This window comes from Anguilla anguilla, chromosome 18 (genome assembly GCF_013347855.1).
Source record: "Anguilla anguilla isolate fAngAng1 chromosome 18, fAngAng1.pri, whole genome shotgun sequence".
Lineage (NCBI taxonomy): Eukaryota > Metazoa > Chordata > Actinopteri > Anguilliformes > Anguillidae > Anguilla > Anguilla anguilla.
Window position 1 is genome coordinate 252,501 of NC_049218.1, and position 22,162 is coordinate 274,662.

General features: G+C 41.3%; 1 long non-coding RNA gene across 2 annotated transcripts in view; it reads left to right on the forward strand.

Annotated features, from left to right (window-relative positions):
- The window catches only part of LOC118217839, a 79,994-nt gene that overhangs the window by 50,377 nt on the left and 7,455 nt on the right, over window positions 1–22,162 (forward strand). The window lies entirely within an intron of this gene.

Genomic DNA, 22,162 nt, shown 5'->3' on the forward strand with positions numbered 1-22,162 from the left:
TTGGACTCTCATTCCAAGTTTTTAGCAACCCTGCTTATCTTAAGCTGTCTGGCTGGGGACCCTCCCAGTGAACATTTTTGTGGTGAAAAGTCTGTGAAACACCGTTTATGTGTGGTGAAAACCCAGCTACATTTGGGTGAAAAGTGCAAGTTTTCTCTTTCTGTCTAGGACACAGCCAGGCTACATCCAGGTAAAACCTGAGCTGTATTGCGTTTATCTAGTCTATTTATGCCAAAACGTCACTCAACCTAGATTTACCCCCCTCTAGATGTCTAGATTCCATTTTTTGCTCACTGGGTAAGGCATCTGCACAGAACCTGACTTTAGAGGACAGTAATGTTGTTCACAGCAATCCGGATAGACAGATCTGATTGACAATGGGATCTGATTACAGCCCTTAACTTCATACTCTACTACACTGTCCTGATTGAGGACCACTGGATTTGGGTTGGAGAAAGAAAAATGAAATCTTGCAGTAATATCCTAGTAATAACCTGGCAATTTTCAGGTAATGTCCTGTAATGTCCTTGTAATAAAACAGATCAATGCAGTGGTCCAAAAGGAATGCCAGGCCATAAGTTTACTTGTTGGACTGCACAAGACATGATCTGACTGGAATCTCTCCTGCCAAGGATGACCTGATCCTAAATGACTCAGCGGGTATTGGGTTTACAGCTGGGTAAACCCCATATTGGGTTTAGGACGGAGTGTAGCACAGTGGGTAAGGAACTAGACTTGTAACCGAAAGGTTTCAGGTTCGATTCCCGGGTAAGGACACTGCCGTTGTACCCTTGAGCAAGGTACTTAACCTGCATTGCTTCAGCATATATCCAGCTGTATAAATGGATACAATGTAAAAATGCTTTGTAAAAGTTGTGTAAGTCGCTCTGGATAAGAGCGTCTGCTAAATGCCTATAATGTAATGTAATGTAACAGCTGTTTAAACAGACTACAGGTTTGGCACATCGTATCGAGTGCACTCTCCCTTGCTGGAACTGAAACAGTCCAGACAAGGGGGCCCTGGCACAGGTCTGCGCTGCCAGGACAGAGGGGGGGGGTATGGTAGTGGACTGTGTCAGAGGCCAGTGAGAGGGCCTCAAGCACCCGAGTCCTCTAGGCAGAATGAAGTGGTTACAGTATCAGAATGAAGTGGTTACAGTATCAGAATGAAGTGGTTACAGTATTAGGACAGTGACACCGTTGTTTTGGCTCTGTACTCTGGCACACTGGATTTGAAATTAAATAGTGAATATGAGGGCAAATATGAGTCCCCCCCATTTTAGGGGAGCAAAAATAATTGGACAGTTTCTGCTCAGCTGTTTCCTGGAGCAAGAAAGACAACAAAAGGTCTAGCGATGATTTGATTGATTCTTGGTGTGGAATTTGCATTTGGAATCAGTTGCTGTTGTCTCTCAACGTGAGGATCAAATAAGTGTCAATATCAGTTAAGCATGCCATCATGAGACTGAAAAATCTGAATAAACCGATCAGAGACATCGCCAAAACAATCAGTGTCAGAATTTATTTTGTTCCATTTTTCTTGTTTTTTTCCGTAGTAAATTATGCACTGATAGTGACTGTATAAAACTGTGTGAATAAGAGACAATTAGTTTAATTGTGGTGGAATAAAACTAGCAGCATTTAGCATGCTCAATGTCATATTCTAACATATATGCATAAAATCATGACCTCAATAGCCTTGCATTGAATTCCATTAAACATTTACAACTGCCTTTGGCTATAATCTAAATGACTCTGAAAATGCAATCACTTGCCATATAATAACTTTCAGGCTTTTCTCTTTTTTGAAAAAGAATTTTCAGTGACCCAGTCACAAAGGAGTGTGTAAATTGCATTGGGGTAATGTGGGACTCCGGACTGAATGGTATGACTTTATAATTGTGTGTTAGCCAAAGTCTGCAATGGGAAAACATAATAGAAACATTCTTATTGTGTGTTCAGAAGACTCACATCTTAAAAGTCATTATACACCCGAGGATTGCGTTGCAATGAGCTTCATTCATCAGCACTTTTTTTAATGGTGTGTCCAAAATTCTACACCACACATTTCCTACAGTATACACTGGCATGTATGAAGATGAACAAGTTGAGGGAAATGAGTCAACAAGTACAGTGTTTAAATGTGTATTATTATTGTTCTTATTATTAGGGGCTTTTGCATTCGACCACAAACATAAATATGATTGGGGAATCCAATCAGGGTGAGGGGGTGAGGGTGGGGATCCAGTCAGGGTGAGGGGGTGAGACTGACTGACTGACTCATTCTCTCATCCACTCGCTCACTAACTCACTCACTCCCTGTGAAGCTCCCTCTAGGTAATGACAACATTTAATTTAATTTAGCCATTAGATGGTTTTGGAACTGTTTTTTATGGACATAGTGACAGCAGAGCATTTTTTTAAACAAAGAAATTAAACTCAAGAAAACAATTATGCCTTTGAAGTTCATTCTTCCCCATTTTGCATTTTAATGCTGAGTACGTTATTACCTACAGATATGTTCAGAGCTGTCAAATAATGGAGAGAGAGAGATCGTTTAATCATCATGAATAATTTGGCTAAAAGCTTGTATTCTCGGCATGTCTAAATTGTATTTTTGCATGTCTGTCTGAAAAACCTGTGTTTCAGTAAATATCCATTTTATTTACATTAACTTTGCTCTGTCTGCAAAGGAGAGATTATATCTGACTCCTGCTCCTTTTCTCTGTGTTGGCTTGAAACATAACTATAAATTTGAGAACGGAGTTTACTTGGGAAATGACTGACAGAAATGCTTTAGGTTCACAATATCAATTGTAGGACAAGATGAATACTTCGGTAGTTAATTTGGCAAAAAAACACATTCCTGTTATTGCAGATGTCTTCATATTAAAAGTCATGCCAGTTATATGAAGTATTAACTTCTGATATATTTAATATACATAACAATTGCATTTTATGAACATGGTCATTAAGTGCAATATAAATGACTGCTTAATGAATAATATGATGGAGATGTATTTACAGACCGAAGAGTGGACAGTGATTTTATTTACTTTGAGCTGGAATTTAGGCAAACATGCAGAATGCAGTCCATACATATTTTATAAGAGAGCTCCCTTGTGTCCCCTGAATGTAAACCATCCCTCAGACATTACAGGAAGAGAGGATATTGTACTCTGTACATCAACCCTGCCTGTTCACATCTTGCTCTGTACATAAAAGTGTAGGGATGTCATCAGGTTCTACTGCACTCAAAGTCTTTATTTAACAAGATAATGTAGCACTGTGTGTGTGTGTGTGTGTGTGTGTGTGTGTATTTGTCTATGTGTGTGTGTGTCTATGTGTGTGTGTGTGTGTGTGTCTGTGGGTGTGTGTGTGTGTGTGTCTATGTGTCTATGTGTGTGTGTGTCTATGTGTGTGTGTGTGTGTGTGTGCGCGTGTGTGCGTGTGTGTGTGAGTGTGTGAGTGTCTGTGTGTGTGTGTGTGTGTGTGTGTATGTGTCTATGTGTGTGTCTGTGGGTGTGTGTGTGTGTGTGTGAGAATAGAGAGATTATAACTGGTACGTGGCACAAACCTTACATACCTACGTAGACATGAATAGTTAATGAGGATTGTTTTACAATATGTAGCGATATGTCGGCAGTTTTACCTCTGATGTCTGTGCTGCGGGCGGTGTGTTGTGGTAAGCACTGTGCTGTAACAGACATACTATGACAATAGGCGAGTGATGAATGGAAGAATCACAGAGAGGTACATGGTCACACACAATGTGACATTATATGCAGGAATACAGAGACACCTTCAGTCTGGCAGGGCCTCATTAGGCGGATTTGTTTACAGCAGCTAAAGGTTCAAATGCATCCCCTGTCTTTAATTTTTCAAAATTCTGCCACCGGTAATTTATTAGAACTAATTAAGAATGATCCATGGAGGACATTTGCACAATGGCGCTCTGGAGATGAGGTCCCTCCCTAAGGTTCGGGCATCTCGCCTCGGCTGTGGTTCAGATCCTATAGGCAGTGCCATACATCATCATGTCAGTTTACATTGTTATTCCTGTGAAAGCAGCAATTTAATGGAGTCTCCAATGCACCATCAGAAAGTCACATAAGAAAAGAAAAATGTTAGTGTCCAACGCTGATAGAGAATAAAACATGGAGCCGTAGGATTTACCTGACATTAATAGTCGCACCAGGGAAACGCCGGCTTTTGCATTAAGTAGAATATGTTATAAAGGAGAAATGACACAAGCATAATGTTCAGGCCCATACAGTGTGCACAGTGTTCAGGCCCATACAGTGTGCAGGGCTGTGATGGGACCTTCTGAGGGGCTCAAAATGAGAAAAGGGCACAGCAACCTGGAAAAACAGTTTTGAAAAATGAAATCAAAGGGGGGCAATTGGGCAGAATTGGGCAGAAGGAGCAGGTGGTTGTTTGGGCACCCAGAGCCACATGTGCCTATAGCCGATCAATATGAATTGGTCAGTTGGAAATGACACACAACATCCCTGAAGGTACAAATCAACAAGAATGCTTATGCATGTATTATGCTGTTTCAAATGCTTTTCAAAAAAATGTATTGAAAAAAATCTGCTATAATCGTTTCTGCATGTTGTCTTAAACATTGTTTTTTATGCATATTTTTCTAATTCTTGTTCAATATTGGTGTAGTTCCTAACATGTATGGTTCTGTTCACACTTGCAAGGCAATTAATGCTCTCATGACAATCTTATTAGTTGACGGTTACTAATATTGGCATATTGTCAAATTCAGGGACCATCTTTCTACATAATGATCATATCAACAGTAGTAAGCTAACATCTTATATTTAAATATGTTGCTTCAATATGTCAGGATAGCAGTTCAGACATTTTTCATTTTGAGTGGTTTAATTGAGGTGAATGTAAAAAATATCCTAAAAAATGGTAAAAATATCATACAGAATGGTATAAGCGACCCCGTTGGCTGTCTGGGTGTCCGTTGCTTGCTCTCTGTGCGTGCGTTTGATTGGGTCTCCTCCACCCCCATGTGCGGCTTGTGGCTCTGCTTTAGAATATATATATATATATATATATATATATATATATATGTATATGTACATATATATGTACACACTGTCCTGCTTAGACTAAAACTGTTGTATGTGCTCTATAAAATGTAGTACTTCATGCATTCCATGAAATGAACTCAAGTGTTAGTGAAGGAGGGTGTGCATGAGGTCCTATTGAAACACGTTTCCACATCTTGCAATGCTCACCCCAAACCGGGCACCACCCCCCCCCCCGCTGCAATGCTCACCCCAAACCGGGCACCACCCCCCCGCACTGGAACTGTCCAGCACTCTTCACATGAAATGCGCCCCAGGCCTGGGCTGTTGGAAAGAAATACGTTTGAGAATATACCGGAATGTCACTGTTGCAAAAAGAAAAATCAACATTCATTTTACCAAAGAATGTTACGCCCTCTGTTCTCTCAAACCTGTGCAATGTATCTGTGCCGTTTTGGCTCTTAAATGTTTACTATTTATACTGTCCATGACAATAACAGCTTCCAGACCCACTAACATATGTTGAGCAGATGTGAATCACTGGCTACTGTACGTAGGCACGATTGTAGGCTTGAACATACCTTGCTCAAGGGTACAAGGCAGTGTCCTACTGGGGAATTGAACCCACAACCTTTAGGTTACAAGACCGACTCCTTAGCCATTATACTACTCTGCTGCCCTTAATACCAGGAGTTGTCTGTCAGCAGTCAGGGGACTTTGGCCTGCTGGCAGATCCTCATGGCCTGCTGGGAGAACCCCATGGCCTGCTGGGAGATCCCCACGGCCTGCTGGGAGATCCCCACGGCCTGCTGGGAGATCCCCATGGCTGGAGATCCTCTTCAGAGTCACGTCAGGAAGGTGACAGGGGTAGACTGGTCATGGACCTGGCAGCCTGTATTACACTCCTACTTCTGTGCTACTTCTGTAAGAAGCCTCTGCTTCAGCTGCAGAAATAAATGAGTTCCACTCTGAGACTTCCATGGGCATAAAATGCATGTAACATTAACAGGCTCCTGAGGGTGGTCTCTGTGGTTCTGTCCAGTTCATCTTCTGATTCTTCTTTAACGCGCATTATTCGGATCTCCACTTGCACGTCTGCTCACAGCTTGAAATGAACTTTTGCCGTTCTTGTAGTCAAAGTCAGCAAGTATTTGAAAATTAACCGCCAGGGACAGTGCACAGTTGGAATTACCAAATGCTCATTCATCCAATGAAACACTTTCCTAGGGTTGTATACTTCGCAAAGAACCACCTCGGGCATTTTTATTTAAGCGATTTGCTCACATTCTGTTGTTCTAAGTACATTTAGGGATGAAAGGTACAAGCAAGACTTCACACAGTTCTGCTTTAGATAGACATTTTCTCAGATTTTATCTCCTCAGATTTCACCCCAGACAGATTCCCACTCCATATAAAAAGCACTTTTTAAAATAAGAATAAAATGTGCATAGCGGTTGATTTACTGAGGAAAGTAAATCGCCTTTGTCATTGTTTTTCCAGTGGACAATGATAAAAAACGTACTCATCCAGGGAGCACAGTCATTACAGGGAATGAGACTACTGCAGTGAAAATAAGGTTTTCATAAGAGATGGGACAGAGAGGGTTCAGTGGAGGTGGGATTCAGGATAAGAGAGTGTGTGACCACTAGTATTTATTTCAGAGTTTAGGGATCATAGTGAAACCTTGCTCCATGAAACTTACGAAAACCTGTTTCAGTTACGTTTCATCATTTGCATCATGGCATAAACATCATCTCCCGTTTATTATTTGATATTTTTTTCTGGAACAAATAGGCCAAAATTAAAATCCCTGAAGCCCTCCCCACCCTCTCCCCTTCTTTTGCTACATAAGCACCCAAGTCAAGATAAACTCTCCGTCTGCAGCGTCTACTCTGTATTTCAAGCTACTATTTGATCTAAAAAAAAGTTAAAAAGCACAACAAGGGAATATGCCCAACTGGAAACTAATTTTTTACGGGATTTGTGTGGGATACTTAACCGACACATCCAGCCTCATACAGTACGTGGATAAGGTATACCTGTGTAAGTTATGTGAGTACTGAACAATATCTCAGGCATAGATTTGCTGCAGAGCTAATGCAATAACTAATGCAATTTAATCAGCCCCAGACACGCAGAAATGCACATTGTTACATCACCTGCATTTCAGGGGGAGATCATCTGAGTGAATGAGAATATTAATGGGGTTCTGTTTCTAGGGTGAAAAAAGCCCCTCACCAGCGGTACATATTGAAGAGGTTTTTTCATGGCTGTTTTTTAGCAGTTGCCCTGGATTGGTGGAAATTGAGGCTGAGCAGGTAGTTTGGGGGTGTGATCAATACAAACATGTGGTTGAAGTCGTATATGACTCATTTATGAAAGAAATATAGACTTGTTGAATATGTTGTGGAGACTTTCATATATACATGCTACTACAGTAAAAATATCATAATTCAATTCATACTAGAAAAATAAATCATCATGATTGCTATTCTACAACCATTTTTCATCTTATATTCACAAAGAAATGGCATATCGTAAATCGGTATGTAGTAATGAATCATGCATGCCATGTCACTGACTGAGTACCTTGCAGACTCACAGATCAATTGCATCAATGCAGGCTTGCAGTTCTCTGAGGCTGTAACCCTGGGCTATCCTGATCTGGCCCTCTGAGCCAGGAGTACTGCTGCTTTTCAGTCCTCCCCTCTATTCAGGGACTTGTTCAAACCTGAAGCACCAAGCGGCCAATCAGTGACATTATTGGACTAAGGACTATCAGGCAGAAAAGAAAACCAGCAGTAACTGACCGGGAGAGCCAGTTTCACTTCCCCAGCCTATATAAATGGACAGCGTCATGTGATGGAGAGCCACAATTACAATGAACCTGAAATCTTTAACGGTCCTACGGAATACACGCTGACCCATAAATAAGCTAAAGATGTCACAAACGTCCCCTGAGAGTCAGATACTGAATCTTTGATAAAAGGACCATCTAATTTGACATAAGTGAGCCCCACCAGCAAAGCAGCACCTCCCTGAATGACTGTTTTCTGAGACATGTCGGTAGAATGTCATACTTAAACACTACTCCCATTGGACACAGCTTTAATCAGTACTTTATGTGACACCTAGATACAAATTGGCTAAGAAATACAGCACTCCCAAAATACAACACTCCCATGCTACACTGAGCACCATTATACCGCCTACCCTTGCCTATCCTCAGCAGCTGCAAACATCTGCCTGCTGTGTGCCATCCTCCATCTTAGGTGCTCAAATTAATTATTTAAAACCTCATTATGCTGTCTTCCAGAAGAAAATAAATAAGGCAAAATGACGATTCACAAGCACTCACACCTAATGCTGGCAGAAAATAAATATTTATTGCTTCCTCTAACAATACCAGAATATGTCGACAAGAGGTTCTATGTGTGAGAGATGGTTTAACTTTGAATTTTCTGATCAAAGAAGCAGTGTCTCTCAAAGCATTCCAAGAAAGCCTTGTTTATTTGGTTCCCCACTGTTTGCCAAAGAAATTATACAGTTACCTAAAATTGGTGAGAAGCACTTTTGCTAACAGATTAATCAGTCAAAAGGTGATAACTAGCAAGTATTTTGAGGTACATTGCTAGCTATAGTATGTAATCCATCCATCCTTTCATCCATCCATTATCTAACCTACTTCCTGGTCAGGGTCATGGGGAGGCTAGAGCCTATCCCAGCATGCATTGGGTGAGAGGGAGGAATATACCCTGGACAGGTCAGCACTCCATTGCAGGGGACACACACCATTCACTCACACACGCATACCTACAAGAAATCTAAACTCTCTAATTAGGATACCTGCATGTCTTTGGATTTTGTACCTTGAAGGAAACCTATGTGGACACAGGGTGGAGATGCAAACTCCACACAGAAAGGCCCTGGCTGGGGTTCGAACCCCAGGACCTTCCTTCTGTGAGGTGACAGTATCCATGTAATGCTATTGCTAAATATAAAAAATAGCAACTTATTACTTTTGGAAATCAAGCAAAAATTTGAGCTTTGTTTTGTTTAACATGTTTTTCTATTAGGGTGTGTAGGGTGTAAATATGATCAGCTGTGCGGTATTTTGGTAAGAATCCAATTTCACTCTCGCTGTCTGCGGATGCTGCATTAAACCCCTGGTTTTGGTGTCGCCCCCTCCCTGTGTGGGGGGCTCATGGCAGTCTGCTTATGGATGCGCCAGAGCGGTATTAGAGGCATCAGAGCGGCATCAGAGCGGTATTAGAGTGGCATCAGAGCGGTATTAGAGCGGCATCAGAGCGGCATCAGGGCGGCATCAGAGGCATCAGAGCGGTATTAGAGTTGCATCAGAGTGGCATCAGAGCGGTATTAGAGTGGAATCAGAGCGGCATCAGAGCAGTATTAGAGTGGTATCAGAGCGGCATCAGAGTGGCATCAGAGCGGTATTAGAGTGGCATCAGAGTGGCATCAGAGCGGTATTAGAGTGGCATCAGAGCAGTATTAGAGCGGCATCAGCGGCATCAGAGCAGTATTAGAGTGGCATCAGGGCGGCATTAGAGTGGCATCAGAGCGGCATCAGAGCGGTATTAGAGTGGAATCAGAGCGGCATCAGAGCGGTATCAGAGCGGCATCAGAGCGGCATCAGAGTGGCATCAGAGCGGCATTAGAGCGGTATCAGAGCGGCATCAGAGCGGTATTAGAGTGGCATCAGAGTGGTATCAGAGCGGCATCAGAGCATGCTCACAGCAGATGGACTCGACTCTGAAGGGAAATGAGGAACACCCTCTCTGGCAGGACTCCACTGTTACAAGGGAAGTGCAGGTGTACCCACAGAAAATGGATGTCCTAGGACTGCAGCACTATTACCAGCATATAAAGAACCGGGAGACAGAGACACATACACACGCGCACGCACACACACACACGCAGAGACACACATGTGCAGACACACACACACAGTCCCGTACTGCTATCCTTATGAGGACTTCCCATTGACTACATTCATTCCGTAACCTCTAACCCTAACCTTAACCAAATTGTAACTCTAACCCTAAGTCCTAACCCTAAAACAGCCTCTTGACTTGACAAAGATAAATTTTCCTCATCTTTCTATCCTTGTGAGGACATTTGGTTCCGACAGAGATAGTATTACAAGTTCACTCATACACGCCCTAATCTAAAGCAGAAGAGAACATGTCCATTTGCTAAGATCACAAAAGACACATCCCTTAATTAACAATTTAGCCCAGCCCACATTTAACGTCATTTTGTGCATTTTTCAGTTTCATATTCAATTTCCTCCACATTTGCAAAAACAATTCTGTGTGAGAGAGCTGTATTTGCAATATAGCAATATAGCATCATCGCATATGTAGAGCTGCTGTATTGAAATATGTATTTTATATAATACATTTTGAGACATCACACATAATGGCGAATCGCGACTAGTGAAATCCCGTTATATAATATCTGACAGGTGCAAACCTTGTGAGACTGTCTAGTTTCTGAATGGATAATAACAGGCTAAATGACAAGTTGATTAGGGAGTTGGATACGCTACCTGGATTGATACCAGACAGGCTACCAGGATGTATTTAGTGTACACTGAAAATAAAGAAAAATCTCTTCCTGAAATATCATGTGAAATCTACATCAAGCTCATAAAATACAAATAACAAAACACTCCAAAGTAATTCAATTTAGACCTTAATATTCTATTAATAGATCCTAGACTATTAACTTCAAATGGCTTCAGTGATTTCGGGATGATAGGCCCTGATGCATTTTATTTATCTTCCAGGACATATAGCCTTGTTTCACAGCAGTTATGAAACTTGTTCTTGTAAAACATTTTATGTCCAAGCTTTTCAGAACTGGGCATGGCATGAGAGGAGTCAGTGATATACTGCAGACGTGTGTTACAGTATACTCCAGGGCCTTTCCCATGCTGCACAACCGGCAAATATTTATGGAGAAAACGCGCTGGATGTTATCCAGGAAAAAGTTACACGAAGAAATGATGAGGCCCTATAGCTTTTACAAGTAAATGTAATGCTTTGTGTTTTTGTGTTTTAAAAACACTGTATTATTTTGATACATTGTTTGGGACTAGTTTTTTATAGTTTATCTTAGTGCATTTACATCTGGGGTATTCTGTGTCTTGTTTCAAAATACGTTCAGATGTATTTTTGTGCATCTCTGAATCGAGGTCATTCTCACACCTGTAACCAGACGGCCGGCCGTTGCTAGCGGTGAGCACCCTTACCTGCAGAAGGACGCGGAGCCTCATCTCACGGCTCTGTGGTATTCCTCTTTTGTCTTTGGTCTGCTTTTATCGGGCACTGCGCGGGCCAGACCTGAATGGAAGTCGAGAGCCTGTTTCAAAGGTAAAACTAAAATTTACCAAACAAACGAGCTCTGGGCGCGTGCAGAAGCCTTGGAGCTCCGTGGGGCTGTTCTTTAGCGACACCCCGCGTCTCCGGGTTCGATCCGCGGTGTTCGCGGTGTCTCATCCCTTCCGATGTTTTGAGACGGGCGCGTATCGAGGAAACAGTACTTCCTTGTTGATTTTTCGTTGTGAATGTGATGAAGATGCGACTGAGGGGAGCTGTTCGGTCTCCTAAGTCTGCGGTTTCTCTGGTCCAGTAATGCTTTTCTCTGCACGTGCTTCTGTCAATATCCGCCACCCCTTCGCTTGTGACAGGTGCTATGTGAGAGGGGGGAACAGCAGCTTTAATCAGGGTAAGGAGTGGGCTTAAATTCGCTGTGGTGGTACAGTGCTTTTATTTTACGTTTGGCCAGCTGGTTATAAATGATAAATGTGGGTATCATACGTCTTGGTTTAGGACATGCTGTGTGGATCTAGAAGGGCTTTTAGGTCCTAATCACTGTGAAGGAACATGTGGATGGTCAGACAGTCAGGCTTTAGGTCAGCCAGTAAGGTTTCTGAATGTGTCTGTCAGTGTAATTTAGTCCTTGCTCAGGTAAATTGACATTTTGAATGGTGAGTGCTTTAAAAAAAAACAGCATAAAGATTTTTACTAATGATACATAAGGAAAGGGTAATGGCATTAGAAAGTTTTGACCTATGAAGTATAAGATGCATCAACCAAAATGCATTTGCTTCAAAGTTAATGGTTGGATATTATGACCTTTTTCTTTACTCTAACCCTAAAGATGAATACTGTCTTGTAAATATCATGAGAATATTCATTGTCAGTTTCACATAGCCCTTAGACATGTATGTGTTCTGTAGTATTCTCCAGCTTTTCTATAAGAAAACATCATTACATTATTATACTATTCAGACTGATCTTTGGGAATTGCACCCAAACGCCATACTTTGCTGGTTCCTGTGCTACCCTTTAACCCTTTAACCCTTGAAGGTGGTAGATCACAAATATACGATCAGAATGTTGTGAATGATTTAAAAAGATGTGGGCTGTCATCAAGTGTTCAACTACAGAGGACAATGGTCATAATTTGCAATTACATAATAATTAATTCATTACTGTCTATTACTGTGTGTCCCAAATCCTACACCTAATTTTGACATCGGGTTTGGGGTGAGATGGGTTAGCATAGGGTGGGATGCGGTGGGATGGGGTAGGATTGGGTGGGATGGGGTAAGATGGGGTGGGATGGGATGGGTTAGGATGGGTTGGTTTGGAGTAGGATAGGGTGGGTTGGGGTAGGATGGGGTAGGAAGGTGTGTGCGGTTGCTGGTAGTAACTTGATATGATGAACCATGGTATTGGAAATGAATAGTAAGTATAGTTCCAGAGAACCAAAGAACAGCAGTTTGCTGTGTGTACACCTGAAGTGCTACTGAGGACTATGCACCATGTCTAACAGTACTCAGTCAAATGCCCTGTGTTCCTTCAACTCTAACACTGTTTATGAGTCCACTCTGGCAATAGTAGAACCTCGTATAACCTCTGCAAGAGTGGATTTAACACTGGACATTTTACTGTATACTGCAGTCTGTTGCATATCATTGTTAAATGGAAAAAGATGAATTATGAACTATATAGAGCAGATCTGAGCACCAAATCAGTTCCTAACAAAAATGAAAAGAGGAACATCTTTGATTGTTAATGTTTGCGTATGAATCATTCTGAAGTATTCTCTAACCCGGTGGTCCAGAACATGCAGCTCACAAATTATGGTCACCTGTTTTAACACACTTTATTGTATGGAAAATGTTTAATGTTTGGTATGGCGATGTGGAATGACGTATTTTAAATCTTGTTCATATTATGAGAAAGTACATTACACCATACCATACTGTGCACACTGCCCAGAAGGGTATGAGCAGGTCTCCTAGAATACGAAACAGCAGGTTTACTGCAATATAGCAAAGACAAACTGAAGTGTTCCAGCATCAGTGCCAATATGGAGCTCGCTCCATTCTTACCCAGAGAAACTGGTGTAAACCTGCAGGAAGCAGCAGAATTTGGGCTGCTAGATTGACTTTTCAGTCATACAGTAAAATAATCATTTTATAGCCTGTTTATTATTTTCATATTACCCTCTTCCCCTCAGTATTATTCTTGATGTGAACAGTTTGTATAGAGATCAGGGCAATGCTCTGAATAAAATATATAATTACAGAAATCTGTTCATTTGGAATCAGCCAACTGTTTTTATAAGAGCCAGTTAAGAAGGCAGCCCTTTCACGCAGATTGTATAACCAAATACAACATTCAGTTTTTATAGTTTGTTGTAAAAAAAAAAAAGCCCTCAAGACACTGATAAATAATTATATATGTAAGAATAAAGTCTTTTGAAATCTCATTTTTACATTTATTGAGCTATTAACAGTCAGTGACACACAGCGACTTGTCGTGAATATTTATCTCAGGGTCTGAACATTAAGCATTCCCAGGGACGGGTGCATTTCCATAATATATTCTTTGTCAAAAACCAAAAAGTGTAAATGAAGCAAATGGAGACATATCATGGAGCAGACAGCGATCCCCCAGCCGGTCTTAAATGAACTAAATTAGGCTTTCAAGCCACAGGAAGGAGGCAGAAGATGACACATTTTGAGTGACATAGTATTGCAAACGCCATTTTCCCTCCCATATATCACCTTGATGAGCACTTAAAATTTGTAAATCAATGTGGAAAATGACACATAAAAGCCAAGCAGGGTTTGGAGCTGCTTGTTACGGGTGAATTGTTTGCTGCAAGGCCCATTTCCATACATCTTGGGAGATGCGGTTAGGATTAATCTGTCAAAAGGGATGCTTTAGTGTTGATGAATATGACATGTGACCATTAATGATGTTGATTTTATCTCCTGAGATTAGCGTGATTTACTCTGGATGGATAATAATGTGGTTTGCTCGATGCGGCTGATCTGTTTACGAGCTGATTAAATTGTAAGGCCTTGCTTCGTTTCATGCTGTCTGGCTCACAGCTTCATTACCGCAGTCACAGAAGCAGCGACCGCTCCTTCCCCGTGTCACAATAAATCAGCGCATACCGCGCGTGATGACATCACACATTCCGCCATGCAGGCCCCGTAATGACATCATACATTCCGCCATGCAGGACGCGTGTGATGACATCACACATTCCGCCATGCAGGCCACGCATGATGACATCACACATTCCGCCATGGCCCCTTACCCATTTCTACAGCAGGGCAAAATATGGAGACAATCAAATAAGCAGCTAACTTAAGAGCCCAATGGCAATGCCCTACCTGGGACTTCCTAGCTCAATGCAAAGCAAAGCTGGGATTTGACCCCAAAACCTTCTGGCTACACGCTTATTAGCTTCACACTGTTGTGATGCTGGAGGTTTGAAGACAGGAGGCACCATGGGAAATGGAGTTTTTGGAAGTTTTGCAGAATTGCTAAACTGCATCAGTTTGGGCTGAAATGTGTTGTTATGGTTATTAAAGAACTGGCCTTGTTTGCCGGTTCATTTCCCAGGTATGAAACCCTGAGTAACTGAATTTCCTCAGTAAATATCCATCCGTGTACATTTCCAGCATGTTTCAAAAGGCAAAGCTGCATAAGTTACTCAGGATAAGTGGGCCTGCTAAGCAAAGAAAAACTGACATTGAAAACTAATATTTCAGAGTTCAGATGTATGGTCCTTAGTGCTGGAGTGCTGGTTGCAGTTTTTATCATATTGGGGCCCTCATGCCCATGTGGCAAACATGGCAGACTACAAGCGCTTCCATTAAACCACCACACTCCTGGGATGTCTGTTTCTTAACTTATTTGTCAAAAAAGTAGTTGGACCAGCTTCTCTGCATGTCTAGATAATCTCATTTTTCCATAATAAATCAAATTGGCTTTGTTCTATTTTTGTTAGATACTGCAGTCACATTAAAATGAAATAATATTTATTTTTTCTAACTTCGAAATTTGGAACAGCTGTTGGATACAGCTTAGATTCCTTGTCTCAGACCATACTAACTGATAAAAGCAGAAGTACTTATGTGTTTTTTGATGCATGGCCTGGTGTATGTCACAACCTGATTCATCCTGGCTTGGTACAAACCCACTTCCAGTTGGCTTTGCATTGTGCTAGCGTTGCAACTTAGCAGTGGCGCATGTGCGCTGTAAAACATTTATCTATATTTGCTGAATTTTAACTGTGGACTACTGCTTTACTGAATTACAGAACTGTAAAAAACTACATCTGCAGTAATTAGCTGCCATACCTGCTCTCTGTTATTTATTGTAAACCTATTTACTGTTTAAAGAAAATGCAGTAGTGTGCTGTATCTTAGTTACAGTAAAGTGCTGCACATTTATGAAACATTAAAGGACCTGTAAATTTAAAGTACTACTGTAAATGGCTGACAGCTCTGTTGGCTTTTTGTGTGCGTGTGTGCGTGTGTACGTGTGTGCGTGTGTATGTGTGTGTGTGTGTGCGTGCGTGCGTGTGTGTGCGTGCGTGTGTGCGTGTGTATGTGCGTGTGTACGTGCGTGCGTACGTGTGTGTGTGCGTGTGTGCGTGTGTGCGTGTGTACGTGCGTGCGTGTGTGCGTGTGTGCGTGTGTGCCTGTGTGTGCCTGTGTGTGATACAATGGCGACGTCAAACATGTGCACTGGCTCTTTGTGTAGCACAGTGACTATAGCAGCGCAGCTGGTGGATTGCGGAGTAGAATTAGGCTGAGCCTCTGACAGGTTGAGTCTAGATCAGGAGGTACTCCCCACTAGTTTAGGCTGAGCCTAACAGTCTTCACTCTGACAGATTGAGTCTAGATCAGGAGGTACTCCCCCCAGTGCAAGAAAATTCAGAGCCCTCTATTACAGAATCACCAGAACCCTTTACCATATGAACTTATTACAGAATCACCAGAACACTTGTGAACTTATTCTACCGTATGAACTTCTTTTCTCAGTATCCGCTTGACCTGAGGACTGTACCAGCAGGTCACAGTGGCTCCTTTCCAAGGTTATAAAAGTCCTCTGACTGCCTGCTTTAAAGGGTTAAACTCTGGGATGTTTCTTTAGCCAAAGCTGTCCAGGCTCTTCTGAGACATCCCAGAATAAAACTACAGTAAACACAGATGCGCACAGTTAGCTGAAGGCTGAGCGCTATAGTGGAATAAGGCTGTAAATACAGGCCCAATGTGAGGCCTGGCCACACCCAAGATTCCGCCTGGCCACACCCGGGATTCCGCCTGGCCACACCCGAGATTCCGCCTGCTCTTCCCTTCTATCTGTGGCCTACATATATCAACCCTGCCTGAGATTTAAATGTAATTTCAGTTCAGAGTCCATACTCATTAAAGGAAGAGAGACACTCATACCAAAGAGAAACATCTTCCTGAAAGCAGTTAACTAGTGTCGAAGTTCTCTGGTTTTACAGTGAATGTAACACAGTCCGTACATGCTTCAGTTTCTTGGATGGATGGAAGTGGGGGCCTTTCTTCTATCCCTGTCCTGTTGTTATGGAAAAAAGAAACAACACTAGGAATATGTTATTTTACAGGGCCTCTACAAAATTATCATCAGGAAGGTATTTTTTTGTAGAGGCATTTGGTTTCCCAGTGATATCCAGCGATCCATTGGATGACATTTTTTAGCTCGATGCCAATTTGCTATAATATCACTAATGGGCTAATTTTAAAAAAAACTGGCTGGCAAACAATGTTCATTTTTTTCCTTTGTCTGAAATAGTGAAGCTTTGATAAGAGTAGTTTAAAAAAAAAATGTTTTTCCAACTTTCTAAGTCAGTGTTCTAGAACTGCTTTGCTTTCAGTTACCAGCAGTGATGGTTACATCAGCATTGGAATGTTCAGTTGAGAAAATTCAGATCACATGGAGTATCTGTGATGTCACGCTTTAAATGCTCACACAACACTGATACTGGGAATGCACAAGATTGCGCAGGCGCCAAGTTGCTGGCTTGTGGTGTAAAATATTATTAGCTGTATTAGCTGTGCAGTAGAATTCAATTACAGCATCGAGGTTAGAAGGCAAAAGCATCACGATTCGCAGATCATCCCAGACATTTTGATGTATGAAATTATTCCTCATATTCTCAAAATGACTCGCTGTGATATGCAGTGTGGATGATAGTTTCCCTCTTTCCATACGGCAAACCTCCATCAGAGTTTCTGTGTGTTTAGGGAGCTTCCTCTTCAAACACTGCAGCACAGTCCTTTGAGGCTGCAGGTTTATGACGTCATTATTTGTGCTGAGAAGCCCAAAAATCATTACTTCTGCTGGCACAGGCTCAGAGAGAAAGACTGGCCCCCTGGACCAGAGGGGGGGAAGTCTTTTCTGGTTTGAATCACTGCCGATACCTTTGACCGCAGCCTTACTGACTGCATGCGATTGTTGAGAAGATATTGATTATACCCCAAAAATTCTGAACTGCACTGCTTTCACCGAACTGACAGTGGAGACGGTTGTGTACACAGTCATATTCACGTCCACGTTTCTCCGAGTTGCATCTGACTGGAGCGTGAGCACTGCATTTGCCCACACTCACTTTGGTCAAAGTGCAGCGTGGGGCAACTGACAAAAAAAATTATGTTCATAAATTGAATATGATTCTGAAATATTGAACACGATTCACAAATATAGAGTTCAATGCACTAATATAACATGATTCCCAAAACATAAGCGATGATTTGTAAATGTATGTTATGATTGTCATGTATTTAATGTCAAATGTCTCAGTAAATGACCCTCACATAATTACAACTTAATATGCATGTTCACCATTCCTTGTGCAAAGCGTTGTGAATAAATTGATAGCAATTAACAAATAAAGGTTTTACCACATAATGGAGATTTCAAATATAGTTATATTGTAATATATAATGTGTATGTGTCTAGATGTACAGTGAGTTCCGTGACATTGTCTTGCTGTAGGATGACGTGCCATTCCATGAGTTTGGAGGCTTTTTGTTTATCCTGAGCAGATAAGATGCTTCTGTACACTTCAAAATTCATTCATCCGCTGAGGTCAGCAGTTAAATCATCAGTGAAGACAAATGAGCCAATGCCTGTGGCTGCCACACATGCCCAAACCGCAACACCCTCACCACCAGGTGTCACAGATGAGCTGGGCCTGGGGCTGCCACACATGCCCAAACCGTAACACCCCCACCCCCGTGTGTCACAGGCGAGCTGGGCCTGGGGCTGCCACACATGCCCAAACCGTAACACCCCCACCCCCGTGTGTCACAGGCGAGCTGGGCCTGGGGACCTTCCTTCTGGCCTCCACACTTTGCTCTTGCCATCACTCTGATCCAAGTGAATCTTGGTCTCATCTGTCTGCAAGATTCTCGAGAACTCTGCTGGCTCTTTTAGGCTCCTGGTCGTCCTGTGTTTGCGTGTGAGTAGCAGTTTGGATCTTGCAGTGTAGGCTCTGTAGTTCCGTCTGTGACTTCCTTTGTGGACAGTAGTTACTGACACGTCCCCGCCTGCCTCCTCGAGAGTGTCTCTGGTCTATCAGACAGGTTTTCGGGATTCCTTCTTTATGGTGAGGATTCTTCGGTCATCAATGTAGAGGTGCTCCTTAGCCTACCAAGCCCTTTGGGATTACTGAGCTCACCAGTGCTCTCTTTCTTCTTAATTATGTTCCAAACAGTTGATTTTGATGAGCCTAAGGTTTGGCGTATGTCCCTGACTGTTTTTTTTAAAATTTTAATTATTAATTCTCAGCCTCATAATGGCTTCCTTGACTTTCTTTGGCACAAATCTGGTACTCATGTTGACAAACACCAATAACAGACTCCAAAGGCAATCAAAAGTCTAAAATAGAGATTAGATGCTGAAAACTCTCTTATACCTGAACTATGGGAGCAAATAAAACACCCGACTAATCAGAAACACCTGAAAGGGGGAACTATTTATAATAAAAGCTGAGAATCTGCTCTTTAGCGATGTGTTAATTGTTTAATTACAAATCTAAAATTTGGGAGTACAGTGCCAAATAAAAAAATTAATATGTCCTTGTCCCAAACATTATGGAGCTCACTATATATATATATATATATATAGGGTTATTTTATGCAGAACAGTACAAGTGCTAGTACTATACAAATGTTCATGGAAATGAAATAAAAACAACCGCTGTTCTTTGTAAGCAGAATCTCCAGTGGTTAGCCAGTCAGGAGTCACAGGCTGAAGGATAAACAGGCGGTGTTGGTTTCAGACCAATTTCAGTAATCGCACTTCACAGCATCTGAGCAACTCTTGGCAAAAGTGTTCTTTCTCTTGTTATTTTGACAGAAATACATGACTGGACAAACATTTCCCGTATTAAATATTAAAGGAACCTTAGCGTTTTTGAAAGAGCTCTCCTTGAGCCAGTCCTCTTAATGTTGCAATCCTTTACACACTGACCCTCACTTGACCTTTCAAACTTTGACCTCACTTTTGTTTCATCATGATTCTGTTCAGCTGTCATCACCTACAGAACCCGGAGACACTGCCATTAACAATATGTGAAACTTATTTTTTATTTATATTATGGATGCTTCATTTCATTTTTATTTTGGTAGATCTGCTGTATTTTGGTCACTCAGTTATTTACGCTGAAGTACAGTAATAATAAAATGTTCTTTCGTGTCTAGTATTCTCGCTCTGTTATCGTCTTTAGCAGCCTGTTCTGCTGATTTGATTAGGCCATCTGCAGTATAAGTAGGCCTATGTCATAGATACGTCATATTTATTTCTGTGAGTACCTCTTTGTATTCTCTATCCACTCTGGGAGTCTGGGAGAGGGGAGTAATTTATGCGCACATGTGCCCATGTGCTGTTTCTATGACAGCCCAAGGGGGCGTGGCCTCATGATGAATTGCTCTTTCCAATGGGAAGGTCTATACAGCTGCCCTGACGGGGGAAAACGCGGGCAAAATTGGAAACGCTGCTCTTTTTCACTGTCATCGCACCAATCTTAAACTCGCAGGGACTTCAGCAAGAGCAACATTTTTGCTTTTTGCTTGAGAATAAATTAAAAGCCAGAAGGGTGACATGTATAGATACTGTTAGTATGTGAAAGACTTTGGAAGTGGTAAGAAGTTACCAAAACAGTTTGAAACTGGAAAATGAAAAGCGTGGGGTGCATTGTACACAGTAGCGATATATTTTAAAAATCGGTAGTTTGTATTTGAAAATAATATAAAAATAAGGACGACTACCATAGCCTGCTCATGAGTTTTTGTTCACAATATTATCATGATTTATCACAAAATGAATGGAGGAACTGATGTCTTTAAACTCACCGAGTGTAATTAAATAGAAAACTATAGGCCTACACACAATTAAGAAAAGGTTCAAGGCACAGTTACAAATACGGAATTTTTGGCTGCAGTTTTCATCTGCTGGTGTGTAATTCAAGTGCAAAAACTTTGTGTAACGTTATTCGCACAATGCCTTGCTCATAAGGTTAAACGAAGGTTATTTTGCAAGCTATGCTACATATCACGACCGATGAAGGCTGTCGGGAACGTTGTTTTTCATGTGTTGAGTGTTACCACGGTAACAAAGCTACCATTGATAAAGACTGCCATTTAGCGTTCCTCGCGTTTTCAGTCCACCGGTCATAAATGCTTAAACGTGTATTTTTACTTGGCCTACATATTTTATTTATTTTCTTTTTTGGTGTGTGTAAATATGCTTAATAATACAAAATGCAAGTGTTAAATTACAAAACTGATCAATGGAAATGTATTCTTTTAATTTTACTTTTTTTTTTTTTACAATTCATAAATTTATGCACCCACTTAGGTCTATTCATTTCTTTTTCTCTAACATGCGTGTTAAAGATAGTTTTAATTCAGAATGCATGAAGCTGACTCATGGGAATTAGTCTTTAATTTAAAAAAAAAAGCTGATAAGATTTATTGTTATTATTATTATTATTATTATTAGATACCCAAAATATTTCTCCATTGCAACTCTAATCAGCTACACTTCTGTGAAGTGAGCACTGAACACCCATGGAAGTATCACGTGGTAGAGGCTGTAATATAAGCATAAACGTTTAAATTGTCCCCTGCTGAGTTTTACTAATCAAACAGATGAGATATAGACGCATTACGGAATCTCATAGCTATTAAACGCCCTCACTGTGTGTGGCGTCTTTCTTCTATGTTTTTCTATATTTTAATTAAGGTACAAAACGTATTTTGTCATATTGACCCCATTATTAATTTTTCATTTGGCCTGCATTCATTAAATATAGTGCCAACCTGACCTGGTTCAACGCTACATTTACTATTTGACATTTAAACACAGACGCGCAAATTATCCCACTGCTCTAAGCCTTAATCGAATGTAACCCCCCACCACCACCACCAAAAAATAAATAAAAATAATAATAAAAATATTTTGGTATGTGTCCTTAGGTAGAGTTAAAAAATAGATGAATATACCATATAGTCCAAGTACAAATCCGTCATTTGGTGAAAAGCAGTTATTTTAGTGCAAATTGGCCGCGCGCCATTGTGCCACTATCCAGTTCTGACATGTGGAATATTTTCCAGGGGATCTGTATGCACATCGTTAACATTATTCCGTTTCGTGGCGTTGCGTTGAAGACGGATGAGAGTGCTGTCAGGCTTTAGTTCTTCAGGAGATGAGAAAATACACCATGGCTTTTAAAAAGCG